This window comes from Dendropsophus ebraccatus, chromosome 3 (genome assembly GCF_027789765.1).
Source record: "Dendropsophus ebraccatus isolate aDenEbr1 chromosome 3, aDenEbr1.pat, whole genome shotgun sequence".
NCBI classification, from domain to species: Eukaryota; Metazoa; Chordata; class Amphibia; order Anura; family Hylidae; genus Dendropsophus; species Dendropsophus ebraccatus.
Genome location: NC_091456.1, coordinates 177,870,169 through 177,888,299, shown reverse-complemented (window position 1 = coordinate 177,888,299; position 18,131 = coordinate 177,870,169). Strand labels below are relative to the sequence as shown.

Sequence of the window (18,131 nt, the reverse complement as noted above, 5' to 3'; positions counted from 1 at the left end):
ACAGCAGCAGCATAATTCACACCGCACAGATCATCCTATAAAACCCGGCACACTCTCCCCGCACACAGCCACCCGGCCCGATCATCCAAACTCCATCTCCCAGCCGGATTTCCATCCTATCTGCCGTAATCCCTTTTAGCTTGTAATTTTTTCTTTCTTTTATTGCAGTATAAGCAGCAGCAGCAGCGAGGCGTTCAGTGAGGGTAGCAGAGATCCTGTAATACTCCGGCTTGTAGGAGAAATCATTGCACTGACCTTTAAGCCGTGTCCGTCGGAGCAGGCAGCTATTATAGAAATGCTGGTTTGTTCCAAAAGTGGGAAAAATATCAGTGGGGGGGGGGGGGGGTGGACTGGAAATTGTCATTGATTTGTATGAAGAGAGCGAGGCTTCCCTAGGAGTGGTTACATGAATGTACTCCCACCACTCCCTCGTAACCAAAAGTATTTGGCGCGGAGCCCTTCCCGTCCACCTGTACAATTAAGCTCTGGGCTCTGTGTGGGACTATGTGCTGTGCCATCTCTCATCAGCAGCGCTCCTATCCCCGAGCTGGGCGAGACTTCTCATACAATGTACAGGAATGTACCAAAGCCAGAACTGCTGGGGCAAAGCCTGGAGCAGGGGTAGGGAACCTGGGCTCTCCAGCTATTGCACAACTACAACTCGAAGGCTGTCCAGGCATGATGGGAGTTGTAGTTTTGCAACAGCTGGAGTGCCAGTGTTCCCTACCCCTAGCCTGAAGGGTATGTTCACACATAGTGGATATGCCGCAAGTTCTTCATCTGGATCCTGGACTATAAGAAATCACTTAGGAAAGAATAATATCAGCGCAGAACCTGACCTCTGCATCGTCATGTACATTGGAAACATTGCAGATTTGGTACAGGATGCCTTAGATTAGTGGCAGATTAAATGCAACATCTATGATTGCAAAATTTAAAGGGGTACTCCGGAGAGAATAAAGCTTTAATAAAGTAATTTAAAAAATAAAATCTTTATTTAAATTTTTTTCTACACAACTTTTCCCTGTCAAAGGACACAATATAATACCAAATTGCCTTGGAACACATCCCCCCCCCCCCACAAAAAAAAAAACAAAAAAACACCCCTGACAGTATAAGGTAAACTCACACAGAAAATAGCAAAAAAAAAAAAAAAAAGTTATATTACATTGTAAAAAACAAAAACAACTTCATAGGTTCTTTTACTATTCTTCTAGGTTGAGTGGCAGAAGTAAGAGACAACACAGACCTCTCTGCTGCCTGTGTCGGGTACTGCAAGGTGCCACTGCCACACACACCACTACTGACAGCCACCCTCCCCCTGTGTGCTGTATATGTATTATTAGGCCGGGTTCACACTATGTAAAAAAACACGTCCGCATTTCATAAAACCGGCCGTTTGCGCAATCACGGCCGTTTTTCTGAAATACGGCCGTGTTTTTTACGTAGTGTGAACCCGGCCTTAGTGTTATTATTACTGATTACAGAGCTCTGTATATATGATAAGGGGTTAACATATAGAACATAACATAAAAACAAACAAAAAAAAAACACTTCAAGAATAAAGTAAATGACAGACTGTAACAGGAACAAATACAGAGGAATATACAAGATACAGAGGCCGAATCAGGAGCAACTCTTAGAGCAGGGCAGCTTTGCAGTTCCCAACCCAACCACTGGTGGCAGCAGAGAGGCCCATGCCGCCCCTTCCTGCTGCCATTCAAGCTATAATAATAGATAAATAAAACATTATACATTTGTTGTATTGAATTTATAAGTAATAAAACGTTATTAAAGCAATGTATTAAAATAAAATAAAAAATTCTGGAGCATCCTTCTAGATCTCTTGGCTTTACTCTTTATTTTTTTCACAATTCTCAGAAATATTTATAGTGAAAAATTTGCAATAAATCTGTACTAAGATCTGCACAATTGTGTTGCAAATTTGCACTGCAACATTTATACCGTTACCCAGGGGTGTAGCTAGGATTCATGGGGCCCCATAGTAAAAAAACTGCATGGGGCCCCATGAATACTGTAGGCCTCCCCGCCTTCCCTCGCCAGTCAGGCACTGGCAACCTCCCCCCCACCCCATGCCCTTATACTCACTCAGCCCAATGAAGTCTACAGCTTTACTTCATTCTCCCGGCTCCCTGACGCACGAGTGAGTGACGTTGGTCGAGCACCGGGGGAATTGAGCCAGTTTAGGGGAGCATAAAGCATTTGTATGGCGGTGCGAGAGGGCAGGGGACCGGTGTGAGCCAAGGCAGTCTGGGGGGGAGGGGGTGATGCACTGACAGAGACTGACAGAGACGGTGGGGGCGGGTGTGATGCTGTCTGGGCTCTTGGCTGTCTGGGGAGTGGGTTGGGATGCTGGAGTGAGATGTACCATGCAGGCAGACCACGTTTCGCCAAAGCAGCCCAGGTCCCCTGTCGCACAGGCCCCATAGCAGATGCGTGGTCTGCCTCCATGTTGGCTATGCCAGTACCTCTACCCCTAAAAAAGGTCATATGATTGCTTAGCAGTCATTTCCTTTGAGGGCTTGTTTTTTGTGGAACAAGTTTTTCTTTTAATAGCATCCTTTATTTTCTCATACAATACATGGAGAAACCAACAAAAAAAACAAAAAACAATTCTGTTATTTTTGAGTTTTGTTATCTTTCACAATATAGTGACTCTGTATCCACAATCTGACCCCCCAAACCACTTGTACCTTCAGATAGCTGCTTTTAATCCAAGATCTGTCCTGGGGTTTGTTCGGCAGGTGATGCAATTATTGTCCTAAATTTAATGGAATGAAAAGTGGAATCTGATTGGTTGCTAGGGGCAACTGAGCCAGTTTCACTTGACACCATGTTTGATAAATCCCCCTCACTATCCGTACTAGTCATCAAAGGAGAAGCTACCGGAGGCCCAAACTGACCTCATCCACCGGCAGAGATGAGCTGTGGCTATGATCCACGTGTACCATGTCGATGGGATGTGATTTACAGTGGAAGGTTAAATACATGATTTGGCCTTATCCTCTAGGTGTGGCGTGTTTATTTTGTTTTTGGGTGTGTTTGTGTAGCTGGGAGGCAAGTGGGAAAGGGGTGGGGGGTATATTAGACAGTCATGTGACCCATAGACAGGAATAAAGCAGAAAAACCTCAGAATGCCAAGTACCTTTATAATCACCCTCATTAGGTGCAATCATTTACATATATATATTAATTTTCTAGTAGTACGCCATCATAAAGTGTATATCTGCTATACTATGTCTACTGCTATATCTGCTATACTTAACCCCTTTAATACCCTAATAGGCAGCTTGTCCTCCATTGGGGACCCCATCTTCCAGCTATACACATCCACTTTAAAGGGGCTGATTACCAATTTTATTTTTCTTTCAATTCAACTGGTCCCAGCAAGTGCTAGAGATTTGTAATTTACTTCTATAAAAAAAAATGTCCAGTCTTCCAGTATTTATTAGCCGCTGTATGTCCTGCAGGAAGTGGTGTATTCTTACCAGTCTGGAGAGCAGGAGAAGTTTTCTATAGGGATTTGCTACTGATCTGGACAGTTCCTGACATGGACAGAGGTGGCAGCAGAGAGCACTGTGTCAGACTGAAGAGAATACACCACCTCCTGCAGGACATACAGCAGCTGGTAAGTACTGGAAGACATGAGATTTTTATTTAAAGGAGAAGTCCGGTGAAGATTTTTATTAAAGTATTGTATTACCCCCAAGAAGTTATACAAATTACCAATATGCACTTATTATGGGATATGCTTATAAAGTGCTTTTTACTTACACTTACTACTGCATCAAGGCTTCACTTCCTGGATAACATGGTGATGTCACTTCTTGGATAACATGGTGATGTCACTTCCTGGATAACATGGTGATGTCACAACCCGACTCCCAGAGCTGTGCAGGCTGTGGCTGCTGGAGAGGATGAGCATCTCTCTGCCATCATCCTCTCCAGCAGCCACAGCTCGCACAGCTTTGGGAGTCGGGTCGTGACATCACCATGTTATCCAGGAAGTGACATCACCATGTTATCCAGGAAGTGACATCACCATGCTATCCAGGAAGTGACATCACCATGCTATCCAGGAAGTGACATCACCATGCTATCCAGGAAGTGACATCACCATGTTATCCAGGAAGTGACATCACCATGTTATCCAGGAAGTGACATCACCATGTTATCCAGGAAGTGACATCACCATGTTATCCAGGAAGTGAAGCCTTGATGCAGTAGTAAATGCAGGGAAAAAAGAACTTTATAAGCATTTCCTGTAATAATTGTATATTGGTGATTTCTATAACTTTTGGGGGGGCAATACAATACTTTAATAAAAATTTCCGACGCACTTCACCTTTAATACAATTAACAGGGTTGTTCACCCCCCCAAAAATCTTTCAAATCAGGTGGACCCAGCAAGTGGCAGAGATGTGTAATTTACTTCTATTAAAAAACCTCAAGTCTTCCAGTGCTTTCCAGCTGCTGTATGTCCTGCAGGAAGTGTTGTATTCTTTCCAATCTGACACAGTGCTCTCTGCTGCCACCTCTGTCCAGAGCAATAACAAATCCCCACAGAAAACCTCTTCTGCTCTCCAGACTGGAAAGAATACACCACTTCCTGCAAGACACACAACAGCTGATAAGTACTGGAAGACTTGAGATTTTTTAATACAAGTAAATTACAAATCTCTGGCACTTACTGGCACCAGTTGATTTAAAATAAAAAAATTTTTTGCGAACTATCCCTTTAAATTACACACATCTGGCACTACCCCTTAAAACAATAACCACCCCATGATTTCAGTGGTATGCCTTGGTTATGAATTGCTTTCCATGCAATGCTGATGCAAGTACATACAGTATGCCCTGCGCTCCGCCCCCCCTAGACAATTGTGGGATCTACCATCATATTTGTCAAGGGACACGGCCCCTGTGAGCTATAAATGTCATCCCTATATGATGAACACAGGAAAATAAGAATGGACAGTTCTTAAAGGGCAACAGTCAGCAGCTTATTCACGTGTAGCAGTGCCGGAACAATAAATTGTGTAGACAAGGGATTTAGTTTCTATTTAAAGGGAACCTGTCATCACTTTCATGGTCTCTGGACCTTGAGTCATCAGGGTGACTCTTCTCCACCCCACCAGCCTTCACTGATAGATCTATGACTATTTAAAGGGGTTGTTCACCCAAAAAAAATTTCTTTCAAATCAACTGGTGTCAGAAAGTTAGAATGATTTGTAATTTACTTCTATTAAAAAAATCTCAAGTCTTCCAGTACTTATCAGCTACTGTATGTCCTGCAGGAAGTGGTGTATTCTTTCCAGTCTGACACAGTGCTCTCTGCTGCCATCTCTGTCCATGTCAGGAACTGTCCAGTTTTCATACCTTATTTTATGCCATACCTTATAGTGCTTGTTCCATTAAAAAGTGATCTTTTATCATCTGTGGATTATGTTACCTGGGCGGGTCTTCACAGCCAAAGCACCACTTAGCCCCGCTCACATCGCCCCTCCCCCAGTGACAACATCAGTGCTTAGGCCCCACCCCCCTCAACGGCCATTGGAACAGGACAGCATAAAGGTCTTGGCCCCACCCACTCTAGGTCAGCCCATACCAATGACCGCTGAGAAGGCGGGGCCTATGCTTAAGGATGTGGAAGCTGGACTTCTGCGGCTAGAGGGCACCAGGTCGCTCCACAAGTGTGGTCCCAGTGTGAGCGGCAGCTGGTTCCTAAGAACCAGGCAGAATCGGGGCAAGGCACCGGGGAGCAGGCCAAGTATACATGGTCAGCAGGCGAGGCAACGTAGTACCAGGGGTAGACAGGTGTCGTAGTCAGACAGGTGAAGGGTTAGGGCAAGCAGCTTCAGAAGAAGGTTAGACAATCTTGAATCAACAGTGGGAGAGGCAGACGGCACAGACGAGGGTCATGCGGAAAGCATTATCCAGAGAACAGGCACAGGTCAGGATACAAGGAAATTTAACAGGGATAGCAGACAAACACCTTTGCTACATATGCAAAGATGCAACAATGCTCAGGCAGGGCGAAGCTAGCAGAGCTGTTTCAAATAGACGCAGGTGGCTCTGGATAGGCAGAGGGTGGGAGAAGGCGGATCTCTCCTTATTAATCAGTGTCAGTTAGGTCATTTGCATATTTGTTTCCCATGCAGCATTGCCAATTCTCTTCAATAAGTGTCAGTACGCTGCCCGACTGTTTTCCATGATGGAAACAGATAAAGAAGGGGATGACCCTCTCAGTGACATAGACGTTAGCCCTGAGAGAGTGTTACTTTCTGTCTGAGACTCTGGAAGCCAGTGAGGACCACAACATAAGTTTTCATGCCTCTGCTCTGTTTAATCCTGTACGCTGCTGATCTATTATTCTGCTGATCACCGGGTGATTGACTTCTGTTTATGATATTCAGAGCCCCACCTACATATATATATGTTATTGTGATGAGACGCTCCACCTGCTCATCCTCAGCTTGTGGGAGTAGACACATTAATCCTCATGTCAGACAATTATTTGCTATTCTATACAGTAGCTGTCATCATCCAGTGTCCCGTAAGGCTGCGCTAAACTGGCACCAATCTGAAATAATAGACAACGCATCATCCTCTGATGTCACAGGAGGCGTGGCTGCATACTGTCTCTGAGCTCTAGCCCCACCCCCTGAGTGATGTCACCATCTCTGGCCCGCCCCTCCAGCCTACATCACCATCTCCCTGTCATATCACACACAGATAGATATCTCTACTTACTTGCAATACCACTTTTCACCACAGCAGAGAGAAAACTCTCCATAGACTTTCTTGCAATTGCGCCCCCCTTTATATTGTAATCTACTTCAGATCTGATTCAGCAAAAACCAGCACATTTAAAGGGTTAAAGGAGAAGTCCGGCGGTGGCATAATCTCAGAGCCAGCAGGGGAGGAAATAACATTGAAGCATTGCTTACCTCTCCCCGAGCCTGCGGTGCCCTGCCTGATCCCCCACCAAAATGCCCGTCCCGGCTGATGAACTTCATGCTCAGCCAATCAGTGACTACAGTGGCTTCCCGCCCCCAGTGACTGATAATGTATTTGCCCATACATGGACACTTACCTTATATGGACAGTTACATCATCAGAGCTCCCCTAAGGTCAGCCCTTCTCCTGAGCTCCCTCTAGTGGTGGTATTGCTGACAGACACCCAATGCATATTATATATGTGTCATGTGGCTATCTGTATCATCACAGCTCTGCAGGGAGCTCAGGAAGAGGAAAAGAGGAAGGAAGTCATTTCTGCTCATAGATGCTCCATGATATTGTCTTTAAAGGGGAACTGCGGAGACATTTTTTTTTTCTTTCAAATCAACTGGTGTCAGAAAGTTATATACATTTGCAATTTACTTTTAATTAAAAATATCAAGTCTTCCAGTACTTATCAGCAGCTGTATGCCCTGCAGGAAGTGGTGGATTCTTTCCAGTCCGACATAGTGCTCTCTGCCGCCACCTCTGTCCATGTCAGGAACTATCCAGAGCAGGAGAGGTTGTCTGTGGGTATTTGCTACTGCTCTTGACAGTTCCTGACATGGAAAGAGGTGGCAGCAGAGAGCACAAACAGCTACCCCCAGTGTTATATAACATGTACCATATAGACATAAGGGGAGGCTGCAGCACTGGTGACACAGACAGCTCCCCCCAGTGTGATGTCTATTCTATGGTAACATGTAACATATAGACATCAGGGGAGGCTGCAGCACTAGTGACACAGACAGCTCCCCACAGTGTAATGTCTATTCTAATGGTAACATGTAATATATAGACATCAGGGGAGACTACAGCACTAGTGACACAGACAGCTCCCCCCAGTGTAATGTCTATTCTAATGGTAACATGTATTATATAGACATCAGGGGAGGCTGCAGCACTAGTGACACAGACAGCTCCCCCCAGTGTAATGTCTATTCTAATGTAACATGTTAGACTGAAAATAATACACCACTTCCTGCAGGACATACAGCAACTACTACGTACTGGAAGGGTTGAGATTTTTAAACAGAAGTAGGTTATAAATCAATATAACTTTTTGACACCAGTTGATCTGAAAGAAAAAAAAAGTTGTTCCCCTTTAACAAACATCTGTAAAGCTTGATGGTGTAGATGATCCCAGACCCTGTAGCAATGCTATTCTGCATATTCTCGGATGTAGCAGGTGCAGCACATTGCATCGACCTGTAGACGACAAACCTAGTAAATCATATTATAACATCTATTTATATAATGCCTATAATATACCCCTAAAAATGCCCGTCTGATGCCCGAGGGATCATCTGCCCCGTGCCCCTGCCAGCAGTAATTCAGCTTGGAGAGAAGACAGAATTAGGAACATGTTGTATCCACAAACACCCTCTCCTAAAAAATACATGACTTCAGCCGCAGCCGCCCTCCCCCTCCCCAATCTCTGCTCAGGATGGAATGTTTTTCTAAGCCTCTCCCACACATGTTCACACAGCAGAATCTCTGACACTGCAACCCACCCAGAGATACAGCCCAGGGTGGGCACAGGCCGCCCCTCCAAATGTCCAAATCAGCCATGCATAGCCCTCCATCCATCTCCTGGGCTTCCTATAGTCACTCCTAAAGATACCACAATCACATTTTATGGGTTCAGTCATATACGTGGGGGTAACGTCTGAGCTGTGTGTCCTGGGCAGTGCCATGCTGGTATCTAGAGAATTACAATGACTTTTCAGGGATACAGTGGGCTTAAAAAGTGCAAAAAATATAAAGAAGTTATCCAAAATTAGTCAAAAAATCATGTCCGCCTTCTTCCTAAAACAGCGCCACTCCTGTCTTCAGGTTGTGTGTGGTATTACAACATGGCTCAGTTTACTTCAATAGCGTTGATTTCAAAAACACAAAATACAAACCTGAGGACAGAGGTAGTGTTTTTTTTTTTTTTTTGCTTTTTGAAAAAAAAAAAAAAAAAAGCCATGTTTTTAAAATTTTGGAAGACCCCTTTAAAAGTAACCCCAATAGCATTCCTAGTCACAGTGTGCCTAAAAGTGTCAGTCACAGTGCCCACATAGCCATGTGACACATTAAGACACATTGCTCCAGTAACAGTGTAGCAGAGCAAGCAGTGAGTGACAGCTATCCCAGCTCGCTCGGTGACACTGTGCTTTGGCTGCAGCGCTACTGACACAGACAGCTCCCCCATTGTAATGTCTATGCTAATGGTAACATGTAATACATAGTTAACCCCTATCACTTGTATAGTGCTCTGGAATCAAGGGCACTTTAGAAATAAATAATAAATAGACATCAGGAGAGGCTGCAGCACTACTGACACAGACAGCTCCCCCATTGTAATGTCTATTCTAATGATAACATGTATTATATAGACATCAGGGGTGGCTGCAGCACTAGTGACACAGATAGCTCCCCCATTGTAATGTCTATGCTAATGGTAAAATGTAATACATAGTTAACCCCTATCACTTGTATAGCGCTCTGGAATCAAGGGCACTTTAAAAATAAATAATAATAATAAATAGACATCAGGAGAGGCTGCAGTACTAGTGACACAGTCAGCTCCCCCATTGTAATGTCTATGCTAATGGTAACATGTAATACATAGTTAACCCCTATCACTTGTATAGCCCTCTGGAATCAAGGGCACTTTAAAAATAAATAATAATAATAATAATAAATAGACATCAGGGGAAGCTGCAGCACTAATGACACAGACAGCTCCCCCAGTGTAATGTCTATTCTAATGGTAATATGTATTATATAGCCATCAGGGGAAGCTGCAGCACTAGTGACACAGACAGCTCCCCCAGTGTAATGTCTATTCTACTGGTAACATGTAATATATAGACATCAGAGGAGGATGCAGCACTAGTGACACTGACAGCTTCTCATATCGGGGGGGGGTGTGTGGGGGGGGGTGTTGTAGGTGATTACCAGGGGTGCCCGACGGCTTTCTTGCCTTGTTTGGTATTGTATGAGCTCACTTCTATTGGCTCTTTTGTTCTGTCCAGAGCAGTAGTAAATTCCCCTAAGAAAGCATCTCCTGTTCTGGACAGTTCCTGACATGGACAGAGGTGGCAGCAGAGAGCACTGTATCAGACTGGAAAGAATACACCACTACATATAGGATATAAAGCAGCTGATAAGTACTGGAAGACTGGAGATTTTTTAATATAAGTAAATTAAAAATCTATATAACTTTCTGAAACCAGTCAATCCACAATATAACAGAGGCAGTAACAAGACTTGACTATAAGGGAAAGATTATAATTTTGAGTGATTCATATATTTTTAGTTCTGCATTAGTTGCGTAGCATCGTTGTATATTAGGTATCACAACTTCTATCATATCCTTGCCCTGTCAGTCTCCTGGTATAGATTCTTTATATGGGATCTAGGGTGCCAGGGAGCTCTGATGCCAAGCGGACAATGTTGCCAACTATATGAATGCTCTTCATACCTGTTCCTGGAGATTAAAGAAGTCCGGTGAAAATTTTTATTAAAGTATTGTATTGCCCCCCAAAAGTTATACAAATGACCAATATACACTTAATACAAGAAATGCTTATAAACTGCTTTTTCCCCTTCACTACTGCATCAAGGCTTCACTTCCTGGATAACATGGTGATGTCACTTCCTGGATAACATGGTGATGTCACTTCCTGGATAAAATGGTGATGTCACGACCCGACTCCCAGAGCTGTGTGGGCTGTGGCTGCTGGAGAGGATGATGGCAGGGGGACACTGAGGGACACAGGGCACTGGAGGGACACTGAGCATCCCCCTGCCATCATCCTCTCCAGCAGCCACAGCCCGCACAGCTCTGGGAGTCGGGTCGTGACATCACCATGTTATCCAGGAAGTGACATCACCATGTTATCCAGGAAGTGACATCACCATGTTATCCAGGAAGTGAAGCCTTGATGCAGTAGCAAGTGAAGGGGAAAAAGCACTTTATAAGCATTTCCCGTAATAAGTGTATATTGGTAATTTGTATAACTTTGGGGGGGCAATACAATACTTTAATAAAAATTTTCGCTGGACTTCTCCTTTAAATAGTGCTACATGCTTAGTGCTACCATATATCGGAATGTCTGCTTTCTGTCAATGAATGGAAAGATTCTTATTTAGATCCCGAAGCTGAAACCTTGTACACAGCTAATACTTCCCAGTGCTGCGGTTTGCAACAATGTATCGAGTCTATGAAATTCTTTGTGAGACAAGTATATTGGAAGCACAAACAGAGTCTCATGCCGGACTGTCTAGACTGGATACAAACCCTCAGCTCTGAGAATAAAAGTCAGCTGAGCTAAAATAGCTAAAATAACCCATCAGCCCATAATCACCTTCTATATCCCCTGCTGATTCAGTGCTGACATTCCCATGATCCTCTGCTAGTCTTTGGATACAGGATGTTATACTGACACTTGGCTGATGTAGACACCATGTGCTGTACATACTGGCATCACTGTCCCGGGCAGTCATTGGCTGCAGCAGTCATGTGACAATGTGAACAGAGGCCAGCAGGAGACCAGTAGACGACAGGGGTACGGCTTATGTGTTATTTTACCCAATACAGCTAAAAATAGAAAACAAACAAACAAAAATAAAACTCAAATGTTCGCAACCTTTGCATGTAAATAAGACTGTTTCCATTCGCTAACAGCAAGCGTAGGTCTTGCAAATCATGGGAGAGTAAAATGCAAAGCTTAGTAGAAGGTTGCAGAACTTCAGGATCAGATATAACACCTGTTTTGGCCATTTATCCCCTTAGATGCCACAGTCAATATCACCTATGGCACCTAAGTAGAGATGAGAGTGAATTTCGGCCACACTCGGGCTCTCAGAGCGTTCAGACGAACCCGAAATTCACTCATCTCTCCACCTAAGTGGGTTGACAAAGGTTGAAGGCTGATCAGTGTCCCTGCAATGCAAGTGCCATTGGTATGCCAAGGCAGCCAAGGGGCTAATATAGGTTTTTTAGGTTTAAGGGTGACTGGGAGGTTCTAAGCTCTAGTAGAACTGAAAAAGAGTTTAAAGGGAACCTGTCACCATGTAAATGCTATGTAATCAATCAGCATCATGTTATAGAGCTAGAAAAGCTAAGCAGATTTATATATATTTTTGTCGGGAAATAATCAGTATAATTTACGATATATTAATCAAAATCCCTGCTCATTCTATTCTTAGAAGTCCAATGGGCAGTGCCATTAATGATAGGACCGCCCACTGGACTCCTAAGCATGAAAAATTAGAGATATTACTCAAGGAATTACATTTTACTGAAGATATAACCTTCCCAACTACTCTTGCTCTATAACATGAGACTGATAGAATAAAAAGCAATATCATGGTGACAGGTTCCTATTAATAAAGTTTATTAGTAAAGAAAAGCTTAAAGGGAATCTGTAAGTACCCGGGCCCTACCTGAGGTGGTGACAGTGTGCTGTAGCTGGCAGTCCCCCAGAGAGCATGGTGACTTTCAGTAATTTGTCAGTGCAGTGGATTATGTACAATCCCAGGTCACCTACTGTAATGAAGAGTCAAAGAGAAGTTGTTTGTGCCGCACTCTGACCGCCTCAACACTCCTTCCTCCTCCCTTTTCTTCATGAATAATCAATGCTGCCCGCCCTCCTGCTTGCTCAGCTGTCAGCCAGTGTCTCTGATTGAAGATCAGTCCTCTGTAGGCAGGTTATGTCTGAAAGAAACACTCAGATATAGTTGAATCTCTAAACTTAAATGTGTTGGAGCTGTGGTCTAGGGGTAAATCACCTATCTAGAGACCACCAGCAGTTCTTTCTTTGGTTCGAATCCCCTGATTGAAATTAAATACAAGGGTTTTTTTTGTCTTTCTTCGCCCCTCATTATTGTATCATTTTTAAGGCTGGGTTCACACTACGTATATTTCAGTCAGTATTGTGGTCCTCATATTGCAACCAAAACCAGGAGTGGATTAAAAACACAGAAAGGATCTGTTCACACAATGTTAACCCCTTGCCTCCGCACCCTGTTTTGGCCTTAATGACGAAGGACTATTTTTTAAATCTGACCTGTCTCTCTTTATGTAGTGATAACTCTGCGATGCTTTTAACTATCGTGGTTATTCTGAGATTGTTTTTTCGTGACATATTCCTCTTTATGTTTGTAGTATACTTTGGTTGATACACTCAGTATTTTTTTGTAAAAAACGCAACATTTGCACAAAAATTAGAAAAATGTACATTTCTTTCTATTCAAAATTCTCTTTTCCTAAGAAAGATAGTCATGTCACATGAACTAATTATTACTGTAACATCTACAACATGTCTGCTTTATGGTGATGTCATTTGGTGAACGTCCTTTTACTTTTTAGGATGTTAGAGGGCTCCGAAATTTTGCAGCGATTTTTCAAATTTTCAGGAAAATTTTAAATTCAGATTTTTTTGGGGACCAGTTCAGTTCTGAGGTGGATTTGTGGGGCCCGTATGTTAGTTACCCCCATAAATCCCTCCACTGTAAAAACTACACCCCTCAAAGTATGCAAAGTAACATTTCATAAGTTTATTAACCCTTTAGGTGTTTCACAGAAATTTAAGCAAGTTGGAGGCAAAATTTAAAATGTAAATTTTTTTGGCAGATATTCCATTTTAATTCATTTTTTCCTCTTACACAGCAAATACTAACTGAGAAATACCACTCTCTATTTATTCCCCTTATTCCATTGTTTCTAGAAATCCCCCATATGTGGCCGCAGTGCGTCACCTGACTCAACCACAGGCCTCAGACATGACAGAGACCTGGTGAATTTTGGGGCCTTTTTTTATTTCACTTTTTTTTAGCCATTATACCATGTCACAGAGGCCTTGCGGTGCCAAAATATTTGTGTAAGACAAGTTGACGTTCCCATCGGTACCATTCTGAGGGACATTTGACACCCTGATCATTTTTTATGACATTTTTTATGAGGTGGTACAAATAAAAAACACAATTTAGCAGCTGTTTTTCACCATTTTTTTGTACGCCATTTACTATACGTTACATATGACATATTATCGTTATTCATCAGGTCGGTACAGTTACAGTGATATCCATTTTATATAACTTTTGTTATAGTTTATGGAATTATACTATAAAAACTGTTTGTGTCTTGCGTATTGTAAGGGCAGTAATATTTAAATTTTTTTGCCAATGGAGTTATGTGAGAGATTTTTTTTTTTTGTGGCATAATCTGACATTTTTAGTGGTACCTTTTGGGTACATGTATCGTATTGATAGCTTTTTTTCTATATATTTTTTAGGGGGCGGGATTAATAAAAAATTGTCATTTTGGTTAGTTTTTTTTATTTTTTTTATGGCGTTAATCGGACGGGATAATTAATATAACTGGTTAATAGACAGGGTCATTACGGACGCGACAATACCAAATATGTGTATCTTATTCATAGGGGATCATTTATAAAGGGGAATGGGGAATGTGTATATATATTTATATTTATTTATTTATATATTATATATATTATATATTTAATTAATTTATTTATTTATGTATATATTTATGTATTTATTTAATTAATTACTTAATTACTTAATTATGTATTTATTTGTGTGTGTGTGTGTGTGTTTTTTTTTTACTTTCACTTTTACAGGTATATATATAATGCAGTACAGCACCTGATCTGTGCTGTACTGCATTATATAGTGAATGGGCTGTCAGTGTTACACACTGACAGCTCATTCTAACGATCAGGTCCCTGCACTGTGCAGGGTCCTGATTGTCACTAGCCATAGTAACCCAGACGCACCGGGTAGCGTCTGGGTTACTATGGTAACCCGGGGGCGCGGCTCTGGGGGTCGGCTAGCTGGCAGCTCCCGGCGGGGGGTACTGGAGGCTCCGGGCGGGGGGAGGAATGGAAGCTCCGGGCGGCGGGGGGGACTGGAGGCTCCAGGCAGGGGTTGTGGCTGCAAGCTCCGGCCGGCCGGGCGGGAGGGGGTGGCACTGCAAGCTCCGGGCGGCAGGCTGGAGGCACGGGGAGGACAGGGGAAGCTGAGGGAGCTGCATGGGGGGCCTGGGGAGGACATCAGTAGTGGCGGCAGGAGGAGGCAATGTGCCGCAGCCTCCTCCTGCCGCCCGATCGGCGAGGGAGACAGCAGATCTCCCCATAGACGCTGCGGTCACAACGACCGCGGCGCCTATGGGGTTAACTGTCATGGGGGGAGCACGGCACCCCTCCGGGCAGTGGCAGCAGGAGGAGGCTGTGTGACACAGCCTCCTCCTGCTTCCGATCTCAGATAGGGACAGAGGGGGGAGGCAGAGAAGGCATGACGTCCAGGGACGTCATGATGCATTCTGCCACTGCTTTTCATGACGTCCCTCGACGTCATATTGGGGGAAGGGGTTAAAATTGAGTGGATGGCGGCCATTTAATGGCAAATATTTGCTGTTATTTTAAAACAACGGCTGTTATATTGAAATAATGGCCGTTATTTACTGTTATATGGCGGCCATCCACTCAATTTCAACATTGTGTAGATAGAGCCTTTCTGTGTTTTTAATCCACTCCTGGTCTTGGTTGCAATATGAGGACCACAATACTGACTGAAATATACGTAGTGTGAACCCGGCCTAAAAGTGTGAAGAATTTGCAATCAGATGTGGAAAATATATATATATATATATATATATATATATATATTATTTTTTTTTCTCATTATTGTATAAAAAAAGAACCTAAACTAATTTGGACCTGATTGGGAATTCTTTGCATTGTTAAAAATGATACAATAATGAGAAAAGAAATAAAAAAGACCTATATTTCACTTTCATAAGGGTATTTGAACCACAGAAGGACTTACTGGTGGTCTCTAGACAGGTGATTTACCTTTTGACCACAGCTCCAACATAGGCTAGGACATTCAACTATATCTGATTGCAGATCAGTCCTCTGTTGGCAGATACTGACTGATAGCTGAGTGAGCAGGAGGCCGAGAAGCATTGATTATTCATGAAGAAGAGGGAGGAGGAAGGAGTGGTGAGGAGTGCCAGAATACTGCACAAATGCTGAGCAACAACTCCTCTTTGACTCTTCATTACAGTAGGAGACCTGAGATTGTACATAATCAACTGCATGGACACATTACCTAAAGGCACCATGCTCACTGGGGAACTGCCAGCTACAGCACACTGTCAGCACCTTAGGGCCCAGGTGCTGACAAATTCCCTTTAAAAACAACCAAAAAAAAGTTTTCTGAAGCCCTGTAATAGGCAATATGCTTTAAAAGGGTAAGCAAACTCATTGTAGTGTAACTTTAAGACATGAGTGAAATAGAAACATAAGCCGTAACTCAGTCCAGAATCTGGTAAGGAAATGTTTGCACTCATTACTCTGATTATACCGATAAAACACTACACATAATAATAATCTAGTGTGTGACCTTGCCACGACCTCTGACACAAACATCTGTCTTTTTCCATTTCTTCCTCTCGGCTTTACATTAATATTTCACCTCTTATCACATAAGGACAAGTAACCCCGGCGTCCTGGCGAGCGCCGCAGGTCCGGGGAGCCACTAATCTTTACAGAGCATCTTACACGACATTAAAGGAGCGCTATCTAAGCACAGGCCTGGAACGGCGGGATTATTCTTGTACAGCGGGATCGGCCGAATGGATTAATGCAGCAACGTGGATAACATGAAACGCCGCAGAGGTCGCGTCTTCTCCAACAGTTCATAATATGGGGTTAGATGGCCTGAAATATCCAGATAAACAATCTGCACACAACATCGTGATACAGAACGGGGAAGCAGCCTGCTGCATGTCTTATATTATGTTGTATCCCTGTAAGGACACAATTAATTTTTTAGCCTTTAGGATGCAGCATATTTTGCTCTCCAACTGTTTTTTGTGGGATTTGGGGTGTCTAGATAGCACTTCATTTACATAAGTCCACTGCGTCAGACTGAAAAGTAAATAAAGTGGTACCTTGGTTTAGGAGTAATTTGGATTAAGAGCGTTTTGCAAGAAGAGCTCACAGTTTTTCAAAATTGTTACTTGGTGTAATAGCATTGCTTTGGTGTAAAAGCTCCCTGTACTGGGTAGGAGGGGAAGTGGGGGAGGGGCATGGTCTGCATAGCGTGGTCTACAGCACTCTTCCCTGACCCAGGAAGTCTCCCTCACCTTCCAAATCATAGCAGATCCACTTCAGGCTGGGGCTTGCATCAGGGGACAGGACTGTGGAGGTAATTTCTCCATAGCTGTAACCCCTCTCTCCCCGGACAGAGAGTGCTGCTATACTGTGCCCGTCATACTCCCTGCAATTTCTGTCAGCCCTTGTGTTTCACATCTGCCTGCACTTACACTCAGCCATTCACACTGCTGTATAGAGAAGTTTCTGTCACTGTCCTTCTGCACAGCTCTTTGATTATCACTTCCTGGTCCATGCTGAACACACACACCCTTCCCCATTGCTGTCATGTGACCACACAGACCAATACGCCAGTGGGTCCGGCGGCGCTATGAAGTGAGCTCAGGAGCTTCTATCAGTGCACACATGGGGGCAGTTTCACATTTTTGCCCTGCTAACTTGCGCCCACTTTAATAGTATGGGCCCAGAGGTTGCCAGGGGGATCTATAAAATAACATACCTACTTGGCGGACCTATCTACCTAATGTAATAGTAACTGTCTACCTACTGGGGGCACCTACTTACCTACAGGAAATCTACCTAGATTACCCACCTAGTGGGACATACTTACCTAATGGTGGAACCCACCTAAATTATCCACCTACCTAATGGGAGCATGTGTCTACCTACCGGGCAACCCTACCTAATGTGAGTTACCCAGCAAGGCTCTTCTGCTGAAACACTGCATTTGGGGTGTGAAGAGAAAGTCTGGACCAGATGATGGAAGAAAGGGAAAGCAAAGAACTCAGATCAGAGAAGACGCCCCCCTGTGGTCACTAGATGTAACTGCAACCTTATATGATATCTACCACTATATTGTCACTGTAAGGAAAATAGGATCGGAATATTGGGGGAGATTTATCAAACATGGTGTAAAATGAAACTGGCTCAGTTGCCCCTAGCAACCAATCAGATTACACCTTTCATTTTCCAAAG

At 43.4% G+C, this 18,131-nt stretch overlaps 1 protein-coding gene across 2 annotated transcripts in view; it reads right to left on the bottom strand.

The window, feature by feature from the left end:
* The window catches only part of ZBTB7C (zinc finger and BTB domain containing 7C), a 78,039-nt gene that overhangs the window by 53,815 nt on the left and 6,093 nt on the right, over positions 1–18,131 (bottom strand). The window contains exon 1 of one of the 2 annotated variants that reach the window (XM_069963216.1): positions 256–462. The exons of the other annotated variant lie outside the window; for it this stretch is intronic. The gene's annotated coding sequence lies outside the window, so the exon portion shown is untranslated. Of the gene's footprint in view, positions 1–255; positions 463–18,131 lie in introns of those variants that run through there. 2 annotated transcript variants of the gene reach the window in all.